At 35.8% G+C, this 6132-nt stretch overlaps 1 protein-coding gene across 2 annotated transcripts in view; it reads left to right on the top strand.

Moving 5' to 3' along the window:
- The first annotated feature begins 523 nt into the window (after nt 1-523).
- LOC144434454 (PDF receptor-like) overlaps nt 524-6132 on the top strand; it is a 95267-nt gene continuing 89658 nt past the window's right edge. For both annotated transcript variants that reach the window (XM_078122905.1, XM_078122903.1), the window contains exon 1: nt 524-572. The gene's annotated coding sequence lies outside the window, so the exon portion shown is untranslated. The remainder of the gene's footprint in view (nt 573-6132) is intronic.

Here is a 6132-nt window from a genome sequence, read left to right as displayed (position 1 = left end):
AAAACTGTTTTACAATAACTAGAGCCCACGGTGAATTATATTTCCATCGTTCATCTGCAAAATTAAATTCGAAATCTGTAGAATGAATTTTGCATGTCAAGAGAATCGGATTAGTTGGACCGCTATTATGTAAATAATCTCCCGAAAGCAGACTACTCGTCCTTCTGCAAGAAATCTCCAAGTCCTTGAATATTTTGCAGTACTGAATGATTCTTTTCAGCTATCAGCTATCAGCTTTCTTTGTCTATTTGCAATGATGAGAGAAAAACCCTGGTCATTGGAAGCGCGCGAAAACTGGTAATTAGTAGCCTCTGGCATGTGGCTTCATAGTGCGCCACATACGATAATAGGCTGGAAAACAGGACATCACCTATGTAAGCCTTCGAATGTGTATTTTGTCATTGGGATTCACAGAGAGTAGATGTGCGCAGAACTCTAGTTTTATCATCCGTACAGAGCAGGGCAACACAGTACTGATAGAGTACACAACATACAGCGGATGCTCATTGGATATATCTGATTATAGTGAATGCACTGCATCTAGTCCACTCGAGCTGAATCAATAGCTCAAGGTAAGTTATTATGCTTGTCAAAAATTAAGACCTCGATCCAAAAGTAAAGTGGTAACATTTTCCGCGATCAATTTTGTTCATCAAAAGCATACAAGTGTAAAGTTTTTAACTGTCTATTCTTGCCTCCATGGGTTCTTAATTGCTTTCGTGTTTAGCATCCCATTTCACACTTGACGATACTAATTTCCTATTGACAGTCTTGTTTTGGGGTCCTTCACTTTTATGGTTCATCGATTAAGAAGATAGGGTACAGCCTATTTGTTAGTCATGATAATGAATACACGAGTCCAGATAATGACGAGACTGTGTCAGTGATCGACACAACTGTACCTAATTCAAGGGAACGCTCATCTATGGCAATGCATTCTGATGTGTTCTTTTTTTCTGTGTGGTTGTTGCAATGAGTGCATAAGCATGCAACGTACTTTGAAAAAATAATACTTATCATCACCATGTTGTAAGCGGGAAATATATTTCTCTGTGTTATGCCTTTGAAAATTCAGATGAACAAGAGTCGACATCAGAAGTTGGGAAGCAAACCTTATTTTCTAGCTGAACCCTATTTAGTTCTCGTTTCCCTTCGACTGACACATCTCTGTATACAAACATACGGACAATGTCTATTGAAGTAAGATTGGCTTTCGCGTATTCTCCCTTTCTATTCATCGCTTGGTAAAATCAGATCAACGGAAATTGAAAAAAGACTCGATATAATTATGACATTTTAAATGACAATAAACCCCGTTAAGTAATGACATTTTTGTTGCCAGATACGAACCACGTACACGAGGTCATGGACGGAATCTGTTTTGCCTATGTCCATACTTAAATCCTTTTACCGAAAGTACCGAAAGACTTCAAAGGGGTAAATCGTTTTTTTGTGATGGCAACACAATATCGTCATTAGACCTGCCAGTTATAAATAAAGTTAAGACACTGCGTAGTTCAAAGTAGCTTTTAAAAAAGCATATTAGTCTGTTTTTGCTGATAACAACGTTTCAATGCGACTGTTATTGTACCTTTTGCGCTGTCTACAATGACTATGCGAGCCACATATTGAATGTAACCTTGCTTCGGGCTATGTTTCGGTCCGCGAAGTTGAATCAGTGACGACATAGGAATGGCACAACAGCTGAACCAATCTCACTCGACTAACGTGAATCGAAGCTGTCGGTATATGAAAGGAATTCTTCCCATGTCATAGACCCTTTGCAATGAAATAGAAGCAACACCCTTAGGCAGAGCGGCTCAATAATTGCGAGCTTTTAGTTTTTAAATACGTGTATTGTATCTTGCAATGTGTTATCGCAAGTTTAACACCTAGTCCGTAGTTTTCACTCGTGAAGCGACAGTTGCAATGAAGCATGAATTATGTAATTGAAATGATTTAAAATCTGAAAGAGTTCCTTTCTAATCGTATCAAGATCTACGAGTAGATGCATATAATGCGGGACTGGACAGAAAAGCAGTATACTAACACTTCTATCGATAACCGTAGTAACAACGTTTCACCGAAACTGGTTCAACACATTTGTATCAGCATACTCATTTTCTAATCAACATAATTATCTCATATCAATGGTGGTGGTTTTAGAATTGCCATGTTCACTTGAGTAACGAACGAACAAGTTATATGAATAGGCATTTCATGTAATAACCTATCATAACGATTTTAAGTTATATATAAATACCAGGATGTCGTCAGTCAATGATAGTATCTGTTTGAATGGCTTCTTGATTGCTTTTCAAACAACGTACAAGTGGTACTGGTCGTGGCGCTGCTGCTGTCATCATTAGTTTGGTTTTCTGAGCTAAAGGCTGCATATTTCGACCTATTGTGAAATTGAAAGTGTTACAATAACATTAATTAATACTATATCTTACTTTTGTAACCAAAAGTGAAAAATATCGCCCTGTGATTTAGGTAAGACATGTGTATGTATTTAGTACATGAGTGCCTGAATATACCCTCATCAGACTGTGTTTGATTCCGAACATAATCTGCAATAATGATGCGAAACTTACAGTTTGAAAAGTGCTTTATCAAACATAGTCATGTAAATAGAGGAAATGCACATAACATAACGAGTGATCTAGAAATAAGGGAAATGTAAGCGTTAAAGACAAAATGAATTATTTTCTTCTTGTATTTTACATTATATTCTGACTACAGTGTCTTCAAACTTGTATATGAACACCAGAATGTCGTCAGTCAAGTGTAGTATATGTTTTAATGGCTTTTTATAAGATTATCGCCAATACAATACATCATCAATATGAATACTAACACATGCATACTACATTTCCATCATCATATTAAATCAATTCTCTAAAATACATACCAACAGTTGATAAGCATTTTTTCACACATGAAAATACACGTATTTGGTTTAAGCAGCTACTCCAACATTTCGAATTGTCGCGTTCCGTGACCATGTAAATCAATTTACATGTAAACGTTATCATCATATACGTACATATAGCCATGGTCTTGTGATGTAGGTTGTTAGTAGTATATGACGAATGGATTCAGATGAGTGAGGAAAACACAAGGGGTGGGACGACTGCAACAAACAAACAAACAAACAAACAAACAAACAAACAAACAAACATGGATACAAAAGTATGAAAGGTGAAACTTGGTACTTTACGAGACGATGTTTTTTACAATTTTTCATAGCCCTATCTCCGAAAGACACCATATTGTGCATCGTCGTTTTGTTCTCAGACTGACGGGTAATAATACGGGTATGCCCAATACATTATAAATTCGTTCTAAATGTTATATTTAGAGAAATACCGTTATTTCTTTCAGAGACTCTAGTTACGGAACGCTCCTACAAATCATATATATATAGATGTAGTGTTGTGATGAATCATAATTTTTTGTAAAAACTTGGTATGGTTGCACAATTGGGTAATCAATACTATGAGAGGACTCCATGGCACGTTTTAAGTGCAAATATGGCGTAGTCATGCAGGAGTGCTTGTGGTGTTCTATTCGGCCGCACTTTCGGGAGCGTAGCCCTGAGTACCCACACTGGCACTTACACAGCACGGTGCTCTGTTGTTATTACATATGGTTATCCGAAACAGCTAATTTCCATACAATCATAACGCGATCATGTGACTCCGTGTACACGGAACAAACGCTCACTCGCGTATTATATGTCTCATGTAGCATTGCACTGCAGTGCTAATACCAGTAGTATGCGTGCGCACCGGTACCTATGTAAGCAATCACTGGTACATATGCAATATTTCACATTTTCATTCAGCATCATATAGTGTGGTTTACGATTATAACACATTGTGTGATGTTATAATGGAAACCTAAAACTGTTATTCAAAACCTATTTTTGTCAATTTACGACAACAGGCGAAGATTGTTTTTTAATTTGTGGTAACAGCAATATCATGATTGTTAAAAAATAATTTGGATTGTGCGAATTGACGGTCGTTTGTCAAATGCGACCCAATGCAGATATCATAGAGAAGATAACATTTTGAAACATTTTACCTTGCAATAAAGTGAAGAGAATTAGAAATCGTGCAATAGATAATCCTCTAAATAAGGACATAACATAAGAATGACGCAATACGATTTCAACAAGTTCACCAAATAAACACTTTATATTCATAAATATTAAAAACACGACACCGAGGGTTAAAGGTTAAAGGTTACAGTTTTATTTATGTAGAGGTTGTGCTATCAAAACATAATTGCAGACGGAATACACGATTCTTGCAACATTTTCTGTCAGGCCTAAGGTACAAATTAACAAAAGATTTGATGATCAACACTTGGGTTTGTCATCTGCTTTGGACGGAGAATAACATAACTTAACAACCATATACTGAATTGTATAGGCATGTATTTAAACCAAGCTTGTTGTTCCAATTTTACGCAATTCCAACACGTCCTCTTTTGTCTAATTTTGACTTACTGACATTATTTGACCCAGGAATTCAGTATTAGATGTATGATCTCTTCCGTTGCAAAGAACATACACGAATGCTATTGCCATAGTTTAATTATTAGAAAATAAATGAGCTGAAAATAGTCTTTCATAGTTAATGTTTTCTGGAATGAGAGGCGTTTGAGTGATTTATAAACCACTTATCAACTTAATTCATATTTTATTGACGAAAAATATCAAAATATAAACTTGATGTGTTGATAATGTTTCGAAAACCTTTAATGTTTGATGAATTGATTTATAATGTGTTCCAATGTTATTTCAGCAATGCTGACAGAAATTTTTTTTTTATTACAACTATTGATAAGGAGAAATAACGTCATAAATCATTTGTGAGGGCATGGTTTTATCTATCAAACTTACTATCGACAAAAAATCATTGAAAGATTGAAAATTCATGAGTTCATTATCTATCAGTTCAACATCAACACTCTGAAACGAGTACTTCAGCACTTAACTTCAAATCGCGAAGTTTTCTAAAAACGAATCAATATTCTCTGGACGTTTTTATGAAATCTACTCAACATGATTTTCGTAACGTGTCGAGCTTAGAAACGGAGTCACATCATATATTATAACATGTTGTCTAGATACAATGAACTAATGTGCCATCGTGCAGATATCAAATGCAAACATCAAAATATTGGCGCCCGCGTGTACTTCTGCGTCTATTTGCAGTACTGTAAATGGTTTATTCAAAATAAAGCAAGAAATTGCAATCTTGCTATATGTGCACTTTGTTATTGGTTTCTACATGTTTAGTTGTCAAACAGAGGCAGCCAGTGAACACTAATTTGCATATCAATTTAATATTAATGTCACGGTAGCTGCACACAAACGATAACTCTCACAACTTGTAGTTGACAGTACCTTTATTCTGCAACTGCAATTATACACACAAAAGTTAAACTAGTTTGTGTAGCCACATTGGCCACGTCTGCACTTCTGCGTTAATTAGCCTGCCGCGCATTATACGTTTAAAGGAAAGACCATGTGATGAAAGATGTAGAAGAAATTGAAGTGATTGGATGCTAGAATGTGAAGATGGATGTTATTGGACGGAGAAGTTAGCAAATGAGTCCAGGTGATAATGAATGTACATAGAAATCGAAATGAATATTTTATGAATACAACAAAGAAACACAGCTGTAAAGGTAAATCACAAAACGAAATACAAAAGGGACATCGACACACAAGATGCACACAGTAACGTGATTAAGCTAAAGAAACTGTGACATTAGTAATGTAAGGCGTCCAGATATATGATTGATACAATGATGATAAGTTTATCCACCCTTGTCATGCAAATATTAATAGATGGATTATTGTGCAACATAACACACTTCCCTGGTGCGTGATCCTTAAAATTTGTCATATGGTAATCACATTTGAATCGATAGTGGTACACGATTTCGATGGCGTTAACAATGCTAGCTGACCCTCTAATATGATCATTTTGCTATGTTTGAAATAAGCTTTACTCCGTCTCCATGGTTACAGTCCATCTTGGAAGCTATAATATGAACGATAATATGGTAGCAACAGAAACGACCGTCTTTATATTCAGTGTAATTCAAAGG

This window comes from Glandiceps talaboti, chromosome 4 (assembly GCF_964340395.1).
Source record: "Glandiceps talaboti chromosome 4, keGlaTala1.1, whole genome shotgun sequence".
NCBI classification, from domain to species: Eukaryota; Metazoa; Hemichordata; class Enteropneusta; family Spengelidae; genus Glandiceps; species Glandiceps talaboti.
This window is presented reverse-complemented; position numbering and strand designations above follow the sequence as displayed.